The sequence below is a fragment of the Carya illinoinensis genome, chromosome 3 (assembly GCF_018687715.1).
Source record: "Carya illinoinensis cultivar Pawnee chromosome 3, C.illinoinensisPawnee_v1, whole genome shotgun sequence".
NCBI classification, from domain to species: domain Eukaryota; kingdom Viridiplantae; phylum Streptophyta; class Magnoliopsida; order Fagales; family Juglandaceae; genus Carya; species Carya illinoinensis.
The window spans coordinates 56586833-56608660 of record NC_056754.1 but is presented as its reverse complement, the minus strand read 5'-3'; the positions used below and the strand labels follow the sequence as shown (position 1 = coordinate 56608660).

Sequence of the window (21828 nt, the reverse complement as noted above, 5' to 3'; positions counted from 1 at the left end):
CCTAAACCCTAAACCCTAAACCCTAAACCCTAAACCCTAAACCCTAAACCCTAAACCTAAAACCCTAAACCCTAAACCCTAAACCCTAAACCCTAAACCCTAAACCCTAAACCCTAAACCCTAAACCCTAAACCCTAAACCCTAAACCCTAAACCCTAAACCCTAAACCCTAAACCCTAAACCCTAAACCCTAAACCCTAAACCCTAAACCCTAAACCCTAAACCCTAAACCCTAAACCCTAAACCCTAAACCCTAAACCCTAAACCCTAAACCCTAAACCCTAAACCCTAAACCCTAAACCCTAAACCCTAAACCCTAAACCCTAAACCCTAAACCCTAAACCCTAAACCCTAAACCCTAAACCCTAAACCCTAAACCCTAAACCCTAAACCCTAAACCCTAAACCCTAAACCCTAAACCCTAAACCCTAAACCCTAAACCCTAAACCCTAAACCCTAAACCCTAAACCCTAAACCCTAAACCCTAAACCCTAAACCCTAAACCCTAAACCCTAAACCCTAAACCCTAAACCCTAAACCCTAAACCCTAAACCCTAAACCCTAAACCCTAAACCCTAAACCCTAAACCCTAAACCCTAAACCCTAAACCCTAAACCCTAAACCCTAAACCCTAAACCCTAAACCCTAACCCTAAACCCTAAACCCTAAACCCTAAACCCTAAACCCTAAACCCTAAACCCTAAACCCTAAACCCTAAACCCTAAACCCTAAACCCTAAACCCTAAACCCTAAACCCTAAACCCTAAACCCTAAACCCTAAACCCTAAACCCTAAACCCTAAACCCTAAACCCTAAACCCTAAACCCTAAACCCTAAACCCTAAACCCTAAACCCTAAACCCTAAACCCTAAACCCTAAACCCTAAACCCTAAACCCTAAACCCTAAACCCTAAACCCTAAACCCTAAACCCTAAACCCTAAACCCTAAACCCTAAACCCTAAACCCTAAACCCTAAACCCTAAACCCTAAACCCTAAACCCTAAACCCTAAACCCTAAACCCTAAACCCTAAACCCTAAACCCTAAACCCTAAACCCTAAACCCTAAACCCTAAACCCTAAACCCTAAACCCTAAACCCTAAACCCTAAACCCTAAACCCTAAACCCTAAACCCTAAACCCTAAACCCTAAACCCTAAACCCTAAACCCTAAACCCTAAACCCTAAACCCTAAACCCTAAAACCCTAAACCCTAAACCCTAAACCCTAAACCCTAAACCCTAAACCCTAAACCCTAAACCCTAAACCCTAAACCCTAAACCCTAAACCCTAAACCCTAAACCCTAAACCCTAAACCCTAAACCCTAAACCCTAAACCCTAAACCCTAAACCCTAAACCCTAAACCCTAACCCTAAACCCTAAACCCTAAACCCTAAACCCTAAACCCTAAACCCTAAACCCTAAACCCTAAACCCTAAACCCTAAACCCTAAACCCTAAACCCTAAACCCTAAACCCTAAACCCTAAACCCTAAACCCTAAACCCTAAACCCTAAACCCTAAACCCTAAACCCTAAACCCTAAACCCTAAACCCTAAACCCTAAACCCTAAACCCTAAACCCTAAACCCTAAACCCTAAACCCTAAACCCTAAACCCTAAACCCTAAACCCTAAACCCTAAACCCTAAACCCTAAACCCTAAACCCTAAACCCTAAACCCTAAACCCTAAACCCTAAACCCTAAACCCTAAACCCTAAACCCTAAACCCTAAACCCTAAACCCTAAACCCTAAACCCTAAACCCTAAACCCTAAACCCTAAACCCTAAACCCTAAACCCTAAACCCTAAACCCTAAACCCTAAACCCTAAACCCTAAACCCTAAACCCTAAACCCTAAACCCTAAACCCTAAACCCTAAACCCTAAACCCTAAACCCTAAACCCTAAACCCTAAACCCTAAACCCTAAACCCTAAACCCTAAACCCTAAACCCTAAACCCTAAACCCTAAACCCTAAACCCTAAACCCTAAACCCTAAACCCTAAACCCTAAACCCTAAACCCTAAACCCTAAACCCTAAACCCTAAACCCTAAACCCTAAACCCTAAACCCTAAACCCTAAACCCTAAACCCTAAACCCTAAACCCTAAACCCTAAACCCTAAACCCTAAACCCTAAACCCTAAACCCTAAACCCTAAACCCTAAACCCTAAACCCTAAACCCTAAACCCTAAACCCTAAACCCTAAACCCTAAACCCTAAACCCTAAACCCTAAACCCTAAACCCTAAACCCTAAACCCTAAACCCTAAACCCTAAACCCTAAACCCTAAACCCTAAACCCTAAACCCCTAAACCCTAAACCCTAAACCCTAAACCCTAAACCCTAAACCCTAAACCCTAAACCCTAAACCCTAAACCCTAAACCCTAAACCCTAAACCCTAAACCCTAAACCCTAAACCCTAAACCCTAAACCCTAAACCCTAAACCCTAAACCCTAAACCCTAAACCCTAAACCCTAAACCCTAAACCCTAAACCCTAAACCCTAAACCCTAAACCCTAAACCCTAAACCCTAAACCCTAAACCCTAAACCCTAAACCCTAAACCCTAAACCCTAAACCCTAAACCCTAAACCCTAAACCCTAAACCCTAAACCCTAAACCCTAAACCCTAAACCCTAAACCCTAAACCCTAAACCCTAAACCCTAAACCCTAAACCCTAAACCCTAAACCCTAAACCCTAAACCCTAAACCCTAAACCCTAAACCCTAAACCCTAAACCCTAAACCCTAAACCCTAAACCCTAAACCCTAAACCCTAAACCCTAAACCCTAAACCCTAAACCCTAAACCCTAAACCCTAAACCCTAAACCCTAAACCCTAAACCCTAAACCCTAAACCCTAAACCCTAAACCCTAAACCCTAAACCCTAAACCCTAAACCCTAAACCCTAAACCCTAAACCCTAAACCCTAAACCCTAAACCCTAAACCCTAAACCCTAAACCCTAAACCCTAAACCCTAAACCCTAAACCCTAAACCCTAAACCCTAAACCCTAAACCCTAAACCCTAAAACCCTAAACCCTAAACCCTAAACCCTAAACCCTAAACCCTAAACCCTAAACCCTAAACCCTAAACCCTAAACCCTAAACCCTAAACCCTAAACCCTAAACCCTAAACCCTAAACCCTAAACCCTAAACCCTAAACCCTAAACCCTAAACCCTAAACCCTAAACCCTAAACCCTAAACCCTAAACCCTAAACCCTAAACCCTAAACCCTAAACCCTAAACCCTAAACCCTAAACCCTAAACCCTAAACCCTAAACCCTAAACCCTAAACCCTAAACCCTAAACCCTAAACCCTAAACCCTAAACCCTAAACCCTAAACCCTAAACCCTAAACCCTAAACCCTAAACCCTAAACCCTAAACCCTAAACCCTAAACCCTAAACCCTAAACCCTAAACCCTAAACCCTAAAACCCTAAACCCTAAACCCTAAACCCTAAACCCTAAACCCTAAACCCTAAAACCCTAAACCCTAAACCCTAAACCCTAAACCCTACACCCTAAACCCTAAACCCTAAACCCTAAACCCTAAACCCTAAACCCTAAACCCTAAACCCTAAACCCTAAACCCTAAACCCTAAACCCTAAACCCTAAACCCTACAACCCTCCAACCCTAAACCCTGAAACCCTGAAAACCCTAAACCCTGAAACCCCACAACCCTGAAACCCTAAAAACCTTAAACCCTGAACCCTAAAACCCTGAAACCTTAAACCCTAAAGCACTGAAACCCTAAACCCTGAAACCCTAAACCCTAGTTAGTTAGCACTAACTGGAAAAGGCCTGTTAGTGCTTTCTCCTCTAATTTTGTTCTATCTCTTCATTGTTTCTATTTCAAAATTCAATTTCTTGCAAGGGACCCGCACAATGATGGCATCTCATATTGCTAATAGGCTTCAACTCCCCCATAATTCCATTCTAGATTCTCTCTCGAAGTCTCTCCCCCCCCCCCCTCTCTCTCTCTTGCTCTATGTCTAATTGGACTAATTATAACCAAACTAACCTAGAGGATTTTTAAAAGTTTTTGGAAGCCCTTTGCGGCCTACAACTATGAAACCGCCTTAGTGCACGATGCTTTATCACCACATCTAAAAATGGATGAATTTTGCGTCAATCCGACAATGCGCTAGAACAATTATTTAAGATCATATTATTTGTTACCTAAAATGAGACACCCCCAACTTCCGCTTGGGATGGGATGGAGACTTAGAGCGTCAGGACATGTAACATAATGTTACATACCCCCTTTCATGATAGTTAATATGCAATATATCCTATAAATACATCTAGCAGTATGCAATAATCATAACAGAATAAGGTTGACTAAATATATCTTATGCCAGAATAAGCTTAAATATCTCAATGTCATTCATAACCATTATAAACTCAAATCATAAGGTAGCATAATCTTAGTATAAATACTCCTGATAATAAGTCTCCATGGCTAAATTAACTATTTCATGTGTTCTAATGCATGAAGGGTTAGAATAGTAGTGAAAAAGTAATATAAAAATATTAAATAGTAGTACAAAATAGTAAAAAATAATAAAAAAATAATGAATAGTATTGAAGTATTATTATAATACTTCACCACCCAAACCAACCTTAATTTAATTCAACCTTAATGAACTCGATTTTGATTTAAGCATGGTAACCTTTTCTAAACTAAACCATAACACTTTAAAGCAAGACTTGACATACAAACTAAAATCTAGGGTAAGAAAACTTACAATTTTCAAAACCTCCTAAGAACACTCAAGAACACATCTCTCGGATTCACTCTAGATTTTCTAAAGGAAGAAGGATCTCAATGCTAAAGAGAAGGCTTGGAGAAGTCGTGTGAAGAAAATATGGGGGTGAGGGAGGTATTTATAGGAAGCTATGGGGGAGGGGACGTTGGCCTTAGTCCATGGTGATTGCGTGAAGTGGGCAATGGTGAGTTATTTGAATTTCCAGCTTGGTTGCATCGCCTTATACAGGTGAATAGTGACCCAAATCGAATGATTTTCTTCATTTTCATATCTGCCATGGTGCATCATTAGAAGAAAAAAAAAATGATTTATGACATCAAGCATAGTAGCCGTCGGATTCAAGGCTAAAATCCTTGGACAATTTGGATCAATTTCTTTACTCACCCTCTTTTCCTCTCTTCATGACTATTTTATTCAGGTCATGAGTCACTCTTAGAAGGCTTTTCCAAGTGGTAAAAGGTGGGGGATTGGCTGCCAAGTGATGATAAAGTGGTGGCTCAAAAGAAAGAGGTGAAGGGAATGTTTTGCCAAGTGGGGTGGCTTAATGGGTTTTTTGTATTTTTTTTTTTTTTTTTTTTTTTTGGTGGAAAAAATTTTGATCAATTTCCCCTTATAAATTTAAGGGTCTCTTGGGAATTGGATGGTGATGGAGCTGTGATCGAAGCCTCACTCTCACTCAATTGATTGTGGCGTGTTGGGTGATTAGATCTAGTATTTGTTGCGTGTTGGTTGGCTAGATCTAGGGTTACCTTAAGGCAACATGAAGATCTAAATTGGTTTGTTGGTGAAAATCAAAACTAGCTCGGGCTAACACTTAACTCTCTAAGGTTTTGAAGAGAAAATTCTTATTCATTGAAGAAAACATAACAATAATGATTAACAATGGAAGGACCGAAAATATAAATAGGAAAACACTATGGTTGGCACCACCTTGCCCCCCCCCCCCCCCTTCTCTTTTACTTCCCTTAACCTAGATCTAGATCTAAATCTCAATCTTAAATCTATCTCCTAAGTTTAAGGAACCCTAAGTTTAAGGAAACAAAATCTAATGCCTAAAATATAGGAAATAAATTAGGAAATAAACATAAACACATTAAAACTAGATAAATCTCCTAATTAAAAGGAAATAAACTAAATGGAAAATAAATAAACTTCCTAAAATAAAGGAGATGGCTGGCCACCCCTATAGATGGCGCCTACACCCCTAGATTTAAGGGATTTGTCATCCAATCCTTAAAATCAAGGAATTGGCCACCACTTGAACTTCACTAGTTGCATTTATCTGGGACGCCCATCACCTCACCACCCAAACCATGCATGCAATCCAATGCAACACTCCTAGCCTTGCCACAGCCAGCCATTCTAATAACATTACGAATGGCTCTTCCTGCATCTTCATCAAGGTGGCATGAGGGTGTGGGTCATTTGAGAGCAAAAAATAAAACCAAAATGCAAGGCATTCGGTTTCCATCCAACTAGTGTTTAGGTACATTTGATTTTTGGATTTTTGGTTTGGTTCTTGAAACCAATTTCGTCTGCCACCAAGTGTGATGCCTCCAAATTTCACTTGAGAACGGACAGATATTTGAAGTATTGAGACATACAATACAAGATTATCTGCCCTCGTTCATGACATATAAGATGTAATGTTCCTAACATACATCTAATATTATGCAATATCCGTAGCGGATAAATTTTTTCTTTAGCACTACTATGCACCAACTAAAGATATCTCAAATACTTAAAACATACTTCATACATAATAACATATTAAACAATTGAGATCCAAACAATAGTCCAAAATGACTATGATCAAAAAAGTACTGAAAATGTAACTACATAGTACAAGTAGTAATTTAAGTTAACTACTATTAACAATGATGTCGCATTGTCGCTCAATCGACAGTTTCCAACTAGTTGATTCCCAGCTCTCATTCAGATCCTATAACCAGATATACCATTTGAGAAGAATAGTAGTTGGGACTACCAAACTGAGATTTGATTCAAATCTCAGCAAGTTAACAAAAAATCTCCAAACAGGTTAATGATGCATGCATGGTAGTAAAAGCATGAATGCATAATCATCATCATAAGTAAGCATAGCATAACTTAACATAAAACATAGTATAATTCCACATAAAAAATCGCATAACTGACGTCACTTAAACTGAAACGTGAACTGAACTTGAATTGCTTGACATAAACATGATCTGAGACTTGACATAATATGAACTTATTCTGAAACTTGACTTAACATAAACTTGGAACATTGCTTATTTAACTTCTTAAACTCAACTTCTTGACATGAACTTGAACTGAAACTTAACTTAGCATAAAATTGATCTAACTTATTTACTTAACATGAACTTGGACTTAAATTCTGACAATCAAAATGATTCCGCTAGTCGTTTCTTCATGAATAGTAAACAATCAGTGTGATTTCGCCCAGCATATTCCATCAGAGATACTCAGACAATCAGAATGATTCCATCATGAATATTTTAAATTATGTACCCTAACAATCAAAATGATTACACCTAGAGTACCTAGTGATACTCTAACAATCAAAATGATTACATCACAAGTATTTTAAATTACATACCCTATCAATTAAAATGATTACACCAGGATTACCTAGTAAGACTCTGACAATCAAAATGATTACATTATGAGTATTTTAAATGAGATACCTTAACAATCAGAATGATTACGTCAGTAGTATCTGCATAACTGAACTTAAACTTAATTCTGACAATCAAAATGATTTCGCCGAAAGTATCTCATGTGAATTACAAATGGAGATGTTTGGATAATCATAATGATTAAATCACGAGTATCTTAGACATAACTGACTTGAACGTAACTCAAAAGATATAACTTACTTGAGATAGAAACATTTCATAACATGACCTAACATGTAACAGATAACATACTTAACATGACATACTTGCAACAGTGAATATTACATGACATCACATACATGTAACAGATGGCATTCTTAACATGAAATACTTGCAATGTATAGCAATACGTGACAGAATATCTTGTATACCAGATGAATAAAACGTGACAGAATAAATTCTGCATAACAGATTAATATGTAATGACTTGGTATGGCACATATAATAACATACATACATAAACTGTAGTTTCTTTACTCATCACCCATGCACAGTAAACTGCAAGTAAGTCAAAAGCTAACTTACATCGATCTTCGCATTTTCTAAACAATATCAAGTACGATCATGAGGAATTGAAAATAGTGATTTTTAAATGTTAGAAATCGATCACTAACAATTAGAAATATGAAAAAAATACTAATTTAGAAAAAAATTTCCATTTTAACCTTTACATGTGAAAAAATCACCATTTTACCCCTAACTTAAAGAATTTACATCCTAAACTCAAATATAAAATCAAAAAAATTTAGTACTAAACAAAACCATAAAAACTCTATAGGGGCCGAAACTTGCATAAGCTTTTTTCTTGGCTTTTGTTGCAATTTTTTCAATTTCAAAACTCATGATTAAACCAAATTTTTGCAACAAAAATATTCCTATCCTAAGTTTAAAATATTCTTAAAACTTCCACTAAAATATACTAATAATCAACACCCAAATTTTTAGAAAAAGGATCCAAACTTTTTGACTAAAAATGCAAACTCTTGAATCATACGGTTTGATCTATTTCAAAGTATATTACAAACCAAAAAAAATTCAACCCTTACTTCTAAAATGTTTATAACATATTCTTAAGAACAAAAATTTTTTGAATCATGAACAAAAGTCATGAAAATCACTCAAACCATACTTGAACTTTTTTGTTTCTCTGTAAGTTTGAAAACAAACTCTTGTTTATAACTTGTTTTGATCAACTCTTTGATCCATAACTTATAAAGATTTGATCTTCAAATAAAAACATCACATGGTTTAAAGAGATGTTCTAAAAAATATCTAAGCTTCAAATTCAAGATCACATGGTTAAAAATCAACCAAAACATAAATTTAGCCAAGAACATCAACACTTTAGCCTATCCTAATATCTCTTTATATAAAATTTCATATTTTTGAAAATAATATCAAATATCTACAAAATAACATTCTAAAATGTATATAAGAGGTTTAGGATCATCCAATAAAATTATCAAAGCCATTAGAATAGGTTTAAACCACCAAATATTTAAACTTTCTCAAAACATAAACTGTTTTTCCTCTTCCATTTTCTAAGTTTCTAGATCTAAGAAAATATTTCATAAAAACCTTTAATCATACAACAAATCCTCAACCCATAATCATATACACATGTTAAAAATACTCCATAAAAATTTTGGACCAAGATCTATCCATTAGCTTGGTCAAAAACTCCAAAATATAACATACTCTCCAGTTTATCATCCAGAATAAACTTTATGAGGTTTAAACAACATTTGACTAATCAAAAAATTTTCAAATAGAAAAAATAAAATATATACATGAACTAGACTAAAAAATAAACAACTTTCATGAAGGAAACTGTGTGAGAAAATACCTACAAAAGCTTATAAATAAGAGTGCAAAAGAACTCCTAAAAGCTGTTTGAGAGAGTCTTTAGTTTTCTTTCTAATTGCTAAGAGTGAGCTTGAGCGTTGCTCTTGACAACAAAAAAAGTGGACAAAACTAACCCAAGATATCTTTTCATGGTGGAGTATTGAGTTGAAAGAGTGAGGTGGCCCCTTTAGCTTATCCCTTCTAGAATCTTTTAGGCCCCTTTTTTAAAGATCTGGTCATCCAAGTGAGGGTGCAAAACTGAGCCAAGAAGCAATGCTAATGAGGCCAAATTCGTCGGCCTTAATGGGCCTCAATTTGGGATTTTAAGAGGGTTTGTGTTGCTATCAAGCCTAAATCCAATTTCTCTAGGCTCAATCAAATATCTAAGATTAAAAAGGTTCGATAATGATATTCTAACATAACTTTGAAGGATTAATAGCATATGAAAGTAATTTAATCAAGCGATTAAACACAATGTTAGAAACAAATTCAATTAGGATCTTGAGGTCAACTTTAGGATTTAGATAAAACTGTTTAAGATTTCGGTTTTAACCATGATTTTGGGTTCTCGGTTGGATTTTCATCATATAGGGTTTTACTAGGATGTAAATCCTCTTTGACTCGCAACAATTTGATTGGTCGGATGGAATAGAGTTTTTGCTTAGGTGGCATGATCTCACACTTTGATTCCTTCAAAACCATCAAACATTCTTCATGGTACCATGTATCTAATACTATGCACTATGTGTGACTAATATCTTGCCAAGTGTCCAAATAAAATTTCTTTAACCTAATTTGAACATTTCACATTGATTTTGAAAACAATGCATTTTGTGTGCTTATCAGGTTACTATTCACTCCAGAAAAAGTGAATAATAAATTTAGTACTGAAAAATCTTAAATATTCATATGAACATATAATGAAAATTGTTTATCGAAATTCTTCCCTGAAGTGCCCCTAAAAATAAATTCACAGTTTTGAGCAGGCATTTTGTCAAAAAATATGAAAATGGGTTATTGTGCTATAAAATCCTAAATAATTCACTGAGTCTAATGGCTTAGACCACAATATATTCTGACACTTTTAACTATCTCAAATAATTAAAATCGCACTTCTAGTACCATAGTGAGTGATAACACTATGTAGACAGACTAAAACCTATGCGATTGGTTGATTCGTGAAAACTTATAGGGTTTTCACGAGATTCCTAAAACTAATAGAAATTTCACCATTAAATTTCTAACAGGCAGTTACACTAAGTCTGCATTGAGGAAGGTATTTTAAGGTGCTAAAAGACAATAATTCCCTTGAGAAGAAGGCACAAAAAGCTTGGGCTAGGGGCTATTCAATCCATTGCACACAAATGTGCTGATTGGTGTGGGTTTAGGGTTTTGACTTATCATTACCCTCAATGAAATGTGTGGAGATTTAGCTAGAGTTCTAATATGATCTAAAAATGATGCAGCTGAATAATAAAATAAGAAAATTTAGATATAAAAGGCTAAAAAGATTAAGAATGAAAGTTAAACTCAAAACATGGTTTAAAGATCACTAATCATGAGTAGGGATGTAAATAATTCATTCTAGACCAACAAAACCAACTGGAGCAAAATTTTCGATCCAGACTGGACCAGACCAAATTATGAACTGGTTGGTCTCGATCCCAAAATATGTGGACCGATGAAATTCGATCTGATCCCGAGATCTCTAAATTTTGGACCAGATCAAATCGGACCAAAACTATAATGCCCCGGTCCCAATTGGGTCAGAGAGTTAACTCTTATTACCTACATTCATCTCCCAACAATACAATATATATATTCCAAATTCTCTATAAACCATAAAAAATATTATTGCAAACCAATAACTTTAATATAATTACTCTAAGATACCATGAAGTCTCAAAATAACCATCAACCTTCACAATTTCCATCAACAAAACCATATAAGACGACTAGATAAAACTCTACCAAAATCAAGGGACCCAAAGTATTCTTTGTGTACTCAATCCACTATACTCACATAGTCTTACCCATACTTCTTATTCTTGATTCCTCTCTGAATCATCCAAATCTTCTAAAAAATATTGTGGAGATAAGGGATGAATTATCAACAATTCAGTAAGTATGGAATATATACTAGTATGTAAAGATGAGCCTTTTCAGAGAATTCAGAATGCAAAAATAGAATATTTCAGTTTAAATATGCAAATCTCAAAACATGTTATTAGAAAGCCAGAGCAATATTTCAAACTGTTCATATTCAAAAACTAAGTGTTCATATTCAAAACCCCTTTGGCATAACATGATTGAACATCTTCTTCTTATCGTATCGTATCACCATATCATATCATATACTATAATTAACCCTTGTGGTAGGGTTGTACTATCCTCAGTAGTCAAACCAAGCAATATCAGAATACACAGGAAAGAAATGCAGATTAATCACTTTGTTTTCAAAGTGGATGCACTCATATTAGAGATATTGATACCAACCATATAACAGAATCAGAGTCATCTTATCAGAACCAAAAACAAAATCAAATACAAAATTAGAAAGTCATAGTAAAGATTTTTCAGATGCCATATCATATCAACTAAAGTATTGAATATTTTCATATCATTTTTACATAACCAAAATGCATTTATAGCATTTTTATATAACATGTACGAAATTCACAAATTTCATATTCGCTCTTTTGCACATTTCAGAAATACCATGTCAAAATATTACTCATGTCTACACCAGTCATGTCAAAAATAATTTTTCTTTTATACAGATTTCATGAGTAATGCAGAACAGATAATTGAGAATATTTACACATCCGTTCAGCACAATTGTGAAAAGATTCAGAAAAGTTAAAAAGTATGTGTAAGCGAGGTTCCTATACTAGGCTTGGCATAAAAAGAAAATAATATGAAGTTGATTTTATGAAAAATGTGCTTGCGTAAGGTACCGACATTTTGTAAATTATGCCTAATTTAAAAATGCTAAACACAACCCAAATTAAAATAATCCTTTAATTTCTTAATATAATAAAATAAAGTGCATTTAAAATCACTAACACAGTTTTTGTAAAATACAACAAATCCAATTTAAACATCAAGCTCACATAAAATCAATCCATTTAAAAACTAACCCCAACCCACAAAGCTCAACCTACTATATGGTTTATTTTTTAAAACATCATAAATGGGCATGGGCATTTTGGTAATTAGTTGTACCCTTGTAGATGCCAGAGTACAAGAGGGATAAATCTCTTCCCATTAGAGAGAGAGAGAGAATCGAGCGGCTGTGCACCGAGGAAGGGCTAGAAGCAGCGGTGGGTTTGGGTGAAGATCGATGGCGACACAACTGGGGTTGATGGAGCCCGAGAGAGCGACATGCGGTGGAGTCAATGACGGCCATTAAGTATGGATAAAAGAGAAGTGTTGTGCGTCAGAGCTGGACTGAGAAAATGCAGATCTAAGCTGAGCATCGTCAGCTTGTTATTGGCTTCGTGGCGGTCCAATATGTGGTGCATGGGAATCCTTTGGTGTGGCAGCTTGATGGTCCATTGGCGGTTAGTTGTTTGTAGTGGCAGTGACAGAGTGGAGTTCATGGGGGTGGAGGTTGAGTAGTTCACGGTGGTTGGGTGAGTGGTACTCATGCTTCTATGTCCTAGGGTGGCTAAAACCTAGGGCTTTGGAAGGGGTTTTTCTTAATCTGTTTTTGGTTTCATAAAACAGAGGCTTCGGTTGGCAAAGGTGATGCAAGGCAGTAGCCAGGTATTGTAAGTGGGTGACTTGTGGCTAAGATGTGGCTTTGGTTTTATGTGGAGGTAGTCTCGCAAGTCAGCGGTTTTGAAGGGTGCAGGTGTCCTTGCCGTGGTTGAGGGAAACTTTCTATGGTGGTCGTGTTGGCCATTGGGCTGTAGTGTGCCATGCAACCATAATAATAGAAATCCAGGGTCGTTTTAGAGGCCAATAAAGGGAGGCTTGGTAGTGTATAAATAGTAAGGAACTTAGGATGGCTTCTTGTGCGTGGGTTTGAACTGTGGTGGCTTGGGGGTTCACAGTGGAGGCTGGTTGGATGGTTCTGCAACTTGAATGTTGTGGTATTGTGTACGTGGGGTTGGCCTGCTTTTAGTGTGGTGTAACTTAGTTTGCTTTAAGGGACTTTCAAGGCTTACGGTGATATCCATGGTGGTGCAATCGACACAATGGTGGTGCAGTGGCTTAGAACTAGGTGATAGAAGTGATGAGGGAGTTCGACTGGGAGAAATGTTTTCGAGGGGTTGTTGGGTAGAGATGAAACTGAGAGGTAGGGGGAAACTAGAAAGAATAGTGGGGGAGTGGCATAAATGGGGAGAGAAATAGGGAGAATGGAGTGATGGGGAGGAGGAAGATTCAGGAGGGGAGAAACCATTGGGGGAGAGGAAAGGAAAAGAGGGAAAAGTAGGAAGAGGTTTCTAACCTCAAAATGAAGTTGTTTTCATGAGTGGGCTAATTTTCTCCGCGGGCTTGGGTCTGTTTTGGGTTTGGGTGTTACACATATATTTTTTAAAATATTTTTAATAATTAATATTATTTTCATATAGTAATTATATAAGTTAATGATATAATTTTCATCTAATTTATTATCATTGACCATATAAAATATAAAATAATATATCTATCAATTAATAATAAATCATAAATCATGTGATAATTTATGTCATTATATGTAAATAGTTAATACATCATACATTCATACCTATTTTACTATTTACACTTAATTAAAATAATTAGGTAATTTTTTTTATATACCTAAGTTGCAAGCAAGCATGAATAATCTATTTACAATGAAATTATTTAATATTTATTAACCATATATAAAATGTATGACATTATTAATAATTATGCATACTAAATAGTAAAGTCTAAGTTAGTAAGTAGTAACTATCAACATTATAAATATAATTATAGTAAAATATTTCTTTAATGAGTTAGTTATATAATCTACATTAATAATGAGTTAGTTACATAATCTATATTAATAATTTACTTAATTTTAATTTAATTTATTTGGAAAAAAATAATGAAAAAATAGTAAAATAATTAGGCTGAACCGACCGAACCTTATGGATGTTCGGTCTTGTCTAGTCCGAGGATAATGATGGACTGAAATCACCAAACCAGACCGGTCCGATTTACAACCCTAATCATGGGTAACTTGATTAATGTCCTTAACTCAAGTTAGTGACTTAATTATGGACAAATGAGAATCCTAAGGGGCATGGGGTACCATTTGGGTTTGAGGGAAACTAATGGTATGGTGTATGTGGCTTAAACATAAGTGTGAAAATGCAAGATAAGACTTTGGGCCTTGTTGGGTTTAAAAAGGACATGAGTGGGAGTTGCATGACTTATGGACTTTGGGGTGTGAGTTGATGGGAGGCCTTGGTTCTAGATTTTAGGAGGTCATGAGAGGCCTCAAGATCCACAAATATTGAGCTTGAAATGCTTGCCTTAAAATAAAGAGTAGTTCTATATAGTAGCCATTGTAGCAGTGCACAAAATGCACTCACTACATGGCTGCTTCCGGTTTTTTATTTTTTGTTTTTTGTTTTTTTTTACACCAAAACACACCGTTTTGATTCAATTTGAAATCTAATTTTCAGCCCCATTCGAAATGATCCTGCTGAAACACCCTATTCCCTCCTCGACAGCAACCTGCAAGTTCTTCCTCTACCTAACCCTCCCGGCGATGCCGTCTCTCTAGTCAATGCCTTTCTCTTGCGTCACTCCTCCGTCTGCTCAGTGCCACTGCTCCCTGCGAACTCGTTGATTGGAGCAAACCAAGTCAACATTTCGCAAAACCCACCCTCCTTCCTCGCCACAAACCTGTGTCTTTTTCCTCTTCCTAGTGCCACCTCAGGACGACATCTCTTTGTTTAGTGCCACCTTAAGTCTCTCCTACTTCTACATAGATTATTTCTTATGTTAATGCCCATAAGGTCAAAACTCATTTATATTCGTCCCTTCCCTGTGAATTAAACATGTTTAATTTCTTTACCAAAAGTCTCAGTTTTTCCCTTTTAAACGCGAAAATTCGGTGTGCCTTGTGCCTAAAACATGGTGTACAAAATTTTTTTTAACATTTCTTCTTTATGCTTTTGAAAGCAATAGATTTTTTATTAGCTTCTTAAGGTTTAGATAAAAATCCACCCTTATCTCCGAGTAATTGCTTATGTATTATCCATTGCAGGTAATTGTGGAGAGGTATTCAAGAAGTGATCTTCCTGGAATGGAAAAGAGAAAGTAAGTTTTAGCTTTCGCTTACCTTTCTGAAGGTTGATAGTTCTCTCTCTCTCTCTCTCTCTCTCTCTCTCTCTCTCTCTCTCTCTCTCTCTCTCTCTCTCTCACACACACACACACACACACACACACACACACACACACACACATGTAATGTTGTTTAAAGATAAATCCCCTAGTGTTTTATATTTGAATCTCGGTATTGGTTAAAATTGATACTGATCTATTGATATTTTCTATTTCACTCGTTTACATTGTTGATGTATTTGCATGCTCAGGTTATCTCAGGCTCCAATTGTTGTTTTAATTAATTTTTAAAGGGAAAATTTCTAATTGTGTTATTTGGGTATCTCAAGGCCTCACCCCCGTTTCTAGATAGGATCCTATTAATTTTCAACTTTCACCATTTTGTTTGATGGGGAACAATGTTTCTTTTCCACGCTTTCAAGTTGTCAAATTCAGAGGATGAGGCTGAGCACATATTTTGATTCCATGTTCTTTTTCCCATTTACTTATAGCATTTGGTTTTCAAGCTTGATTAACTCTCATCCATATAAATGATACACCACTGCTATCATTGAGCAATTTGTGAGATATTGATGGAAAAGTTGTAATGTGGGTTTAAACACATACTTGTATTTGTGCATTTGTGGTGGAAGCTATTTTGTTGTTGTAATGTTTCTTATCTGATTAGTGTACTTACTACCTTAGCAGTGCTCGAATAATCAATTTTTATGGGCATTGGAGCATTAGTTTTGAAATCTAGAGAGTGATTGAGCATGACTTAAAACTTGCGTTGCCACCTTTTCGTTCCTAGTATTAATGTTTAGTTTAGTATGTCTATGATACATTTTTATTTTTTTCTTTAGTGATAGATACCTTGTTCCCGAAGACATGCCTGTGAGGCAATTTATTCACATTTTGAGCATCAGACTTCATCCTACCCTTGGAAAAGCTCTCTTTGTATTTATGAAGAATACCTTACCACAAACTGGTATAGTTGCAAGCAAATCTTGTACCACTTGTTTTTTGTTGAATTTTTTTGAAAGAAGTATTTTCTGATTTGCTCTCTCGTATGACTTTGATCTGCAGCTACTTTGATGGGCTCTATTTATAAATCTTTTAAAGATGAGGATGGGTTTCTATACATGTTTTACAGCACTGAGAAAACATTTGGTTATGCTACAAATCAATGAAGGTTGTTCTTTTAAGTATATGAAATGCAATTGTTATTTTATGTGTACTCTTATTTTGAAACTTTTCTAACTTGCAATGTTTCATTTGCAAAACCTAGTTACTTAGGTTCGGTTTGGTAATAAGATGAGAATTTTGAGTTTTAAGATAAAACATTAAAATATTATATTTTAATATTATTATTATTTTTATATTTGAAAAAGTTAAGAAAAAGTTGAATTATTTATTATATTTTATATGTGAATTTAGGAAAGTTGTAATGATGGGATGGAAATTTTGAGTTTGAGATGAAAATTTTGAAGTGTCAAACCGAACCTTAATGTGGGCTAAACTCTCAAGTGACAAGTTAGATGAGCATTTCACTCATGCAGCATCTTGTCTTTTGTCTTAGGGGAGAGTAATTAGTTGGGGCCTTATCCCCTGCAGGGGTTGCATGCTTGTAGAAATCCATGGGATCGTTAGAATGGTTACCATGGGTTTGGTATGGCCATGTTGGTCTCTTAAAATAGATTAATAATTGTGTGGGGAGCAAATCTACTTTAGTTGGAATAATTATAGTTACGAGTAACATAACTATAATTATTTTACTGAGAATGGATTATGCCCTTCTTGCAAGCAATTTGACCAGCCATCCATCAAAACCTTAGATTAGCCTCCTTTGGAAGCACTGTACCCATCCCTAGATAATATCTCACCCGCTTCTTCCAAGGGCTTGCATGCAGATTGCAGTTGCTTTACGGTGCTCAAAATGTTATTTGCTAATCTATCCTTTGAACTATTTCCTTTAGCAACTATAGACTTCCCTTTATCTTTCTTAGAGCTATTGCTGTCTTTCAGGTGGGAATTGCCTATGCCCCAACCATTAGCTTGTGGAACATTCTACTGTATAAGTTTGGCATAAGTACCTTTTATAAAAAAGTGAACTCTACCATGAAAAATTCACTGTTTCTGGTTTATTGTTGGGATGAACTTATTTTTTTAGCTTATGAGACAATTGTTTCTGGTTTATTGTTTGTAGCTTCTATTTGGGTAAACTTATTTTGATGCATGGTGTAGATGGTGGAGTTGCATCCAAAGGGTTGTTAGAGGACCCACTGAAGATGTTTCCAGGGATTTTGACTTTTGGTGATCAAAAGTGAAGAAGTACGAGACCAATTCAAAAGTGAAAATGGGTAGCTGCTGTGCTTAGATTATATTCCCAAAGTTATAGTACAATAGGAACTAATGTTTCACTCTTCTAGCAAATGTTTATGTATAGCTTTAGGACAGACATGTCTGGCTCATTCTAATTTGTAAAGATTCACTTATGCTAGTCAACTAATTTGCTGTGATTATTAGTAATATTGGCTGGTTTAGCACATGACCATGCTCTATTTTAGATTCTGGAAAAATAAGTCCTTGAACTCGGATAGGTCATGAATATAATGGCAATTTGCAGGTGTTCAGACTTATTGATTCTTTGTTTGGATACTTCCAATGACATTATACTTGGACGGGTGCAATTTACATAGACAAGCGAGATCAAACCATGTGCACAAACTGTTTTTATTACATGGTTTAATTTAATGGCATACAATTTACATACATGGATTTCATCAAATCATGTGCACAAGCTATTTCCATTCAAAAACCATCTACATCATGAAGGAGCATTATTGACCTCCACTACTAACCTAAAAGTACAAACAACTAAAAATTCATTACTCAACAAGAAACCAAAAAACTCATTTGCCCATAATCATACTTAGCAAGGGATGAAGCTCAAATTACCTTGATATTCTATTGAAATTAAGCACATGAGTGCATCTTTTCAAATTAACCGCATGTTCATGAAATAAATGCCATCAAGTACAAGAACAGATTCCCATAACTTCAGGATCATTCCAATATTATGGCTATCTAAATACATAACATGAATGGACATTTTGAGATTCAATCAAAATCTTTGCAAAAAGAGTAGCATTTTCAGTGAGTCCTCTATCATTCCAGCACCATAGTTAGTGTAACAGCCCGTTAGAAATTCAATTGTGAAATTTCTATTAACTTTAGGACCTCGTGAAAACCCCATAAGTTTTCACGAATCCATTAATCGTATAGGTTTTTGTCTAACTACATAGTTAGTGTTATTATTTACTATGGTATCAGAAGTGTGTTTTTGATTATTGGAGATAGTTAGAAGTGTCAAAATGTATTATGGTTTGTGCCATTAGACTCGGAGGGTTATTTAAAGTCTTATGGCGCAATAACATTTTTTTCATATTTTCGGACAAAACGTCTGTTCAAAACTGTAGATATTATTGGATAAAAAGAAATATCTTGAGGTAATTTTCATGAATATTATTGGGTAAAAATATTTTGAGTTGATTTTCATAGATATTATTAGATAAAAATATCTTAAGTTGATTTTTTGTAGATACTATTGGATAGAATATTATGAGATAATCTTTTATAGATATTTTGGGTAGGAGAAAGCTACACTCAACTCTCAACTCCAGCCTCATCTCTTCCATATCTCATCCATAAGTATCTCCAGCCACCTCTCCCCACGAAATTATCTTCATTTACACTTTCCATTGAAAGAATATCAAACACTCTCTCTCGGACAGCTTTTAGGAGGTCTTTTGCACACCCATTTCGAAGCTTTTGTAAGTATTTTATCATAAAGTCTCCTTCATATAAGTTGTTCCTTTTTTAGTCTAGTTTATATGGATATCTTATTTGCCCCATTTGAAGATCATTTGGTCAGTCAAATATTGTGTAAACTATAAAAAGGTCATTCTATGAGATAAACTGGAGAATATGTTATAGTTTGGAGTTTTTGACCAAGCTAATGGATAGATATTGGTCCGAAATTTTTATGGAGTATTGTTAACATGTATATGTGACTATTGGTTGAGGATTTGTGCATGATTAAAGGTTTTGATATAATATTTTCTTAGATTTAGAAACTTAGAAACTGGAAGAAGAAAAACAGTTTCTGTTTTGAGAAAGTTTAACTCTTTGGTGGTCTAAACCTATTCTAATGACTTTAATAATTTTATTGGAGGATCCTAAGTATCTTATATACATGTTATATTATTATTTTGAAGATATTTGATGTTAGTTTCAAAGATATAAAATTTTATGCAAAGAGATATTCAAATAAGCCAAAGTGTGGATATTCTTAGCTAAATTTATGTTTTGGTTAATTTCTAACCATGTGATCTTGAATTAGAAGCTTATATATGTTTTAGGACATCTTTTTAAACCATGTGATGGTTTAGTTTGAAGATCATATATTTATAAGTCATAGATCAAGAGATTTATCAAAACTAGTTGAGGAAAAAGTTTCTGTTTTTGGACTAAGTGTAAAACCAAAAACTCCAAATGTTATTTTGTGATTTTGGTGACTTTGGTTTGATAATTTAAAGCATGGTTGATGTTAGGATGATATTATGAATATGTTAGAAGTAAGATTTGATTTTTGAAACTCTTGGAGATGTTTTGATTTAAGGTCAAAACTTGTGATTCAAGTGCTTGGATCTTTTTACAAAAAAAGTTTGGTGTTGATTATTAGCTTTTTATACATGGATGTTTTACGTATGGTTTTGAACTTAGGATTGGAAGATGTTTGTTGCAAAATTTTGGTTTAAGCATGAGTTTTGAAGTTGAAAGGAATTACAACAAAAAATCAAGGGAAATGGCCTATGGATGTTTCGGCCATAGTGTGTTTTCCATAGTTGTGTTTTGTTTTAAATTTTTCTGAGTTGATATTTAAGTTTAGGACAAAATTTACATGAGGAATGTAAATTTTGGAAACTTTTGGAGTTAGTATGCAAAATCCTTAAGTTATGGGTAAAACGGTCATTGTCCCACATGTAGAGAGTAAAATGAAAATTTTACTTTTTAAGTTAGTATTTTTCATATTTCAAATTATTAGTGATTTAGTTCTAACTTTTAGAATCACTAATTACAGTTCCTCGTGATCGCACTTGAAGTTTTATAAGAAACGCAGAGATCGAGGTAAGTTAGCTTTTAACTTACTAGCAGTCTAGTGTGTATGTGTGCTAAGTAAAGGAACTACAGTGTATGTATGTATGTTATCATATATGTCATGCCATGCCAAGTTATCACGTAATTGTCTATTATATAGAATTTATTCTGTCATCAATGTTTATCTGTTACATAATATATTCTGTCATGTATTACTATACATTACAAGTATGTCATGTTAAATATGTTGTCTATTATATGTTATGCCATGTTACGAAATGTTTCTATCTCAAGTTGGTCATGTATTTCAAGTTATGTTCAAATCATGTTATGTTACGTCAGGGCTCCAGTCCTTTCGTTTTCCAGTCACGTTTCATCTTGAGTACATTCAGTTTGTGTATAATACATGGGGCCACAACAACTGTGGAGTATGTATTTAACTGCATTGTGATGTGTAGAATACATTGGGCCACAACAACTGTGGAGTATGTATTTACACGTAGAATACATGGGGCCACAACAACTGTGGAGTATGTATTTACACGTAGAATACATGGGGCCACAACAACTGTGGAGTATGTATTTTTCATGTTAATTCAAGTTTCAGAGTAAGTTCATACTAAGTCAAGTTTCAGATCAAGTTCATGTCAAGTCAAGTTCAGTTCATGTTTCAATTTAAGTTATGTCAATTATGCTATGTTGTACGCTAAGTTATGCTTTAATTATTTATGAATTTGATTATGCATTTATACTTTTACTGTCATCCATGCATCATTAGCATGTGTGGAAGTTTTTTGTTAACTTGCTAAGATTTGTAATCAAATCTCACTGTGGTAGTCCCAACTACCATTCCCCCCGAATGGTAGATCTTGTTACAGGACCTGAAGGAGGATCAGGAGCTGACCAACTAGACACAGTCGATTGAACGACGGTGCGTCGTTAATGTTAATATAGTAGTTAAATTACTACTTGTACGATGGAGTTGCATCTCCAGTACTTTTGGATCATAACTATTTTGGACTAGTGTTGTGATTTTAGTTGTTCAATAAGTTTTTATGTATGAAGTATGTTTTAA

At 35.2% G+C, this 21828-nt stretch overlaps 1 pseudogene; it reads left to right on the top strand.

Moving 5' to 3' along the window:
• The first annotated feature begins 12722 nt into the window (after positions 1 to 12722).
• LOC122305019 lies at positions 12723 to 16783 on the top strand (annotated as a pseudogene).
• The last annotated feature ends 5045 nt before the right edge of the window (positions 16784 to 21828 follow it).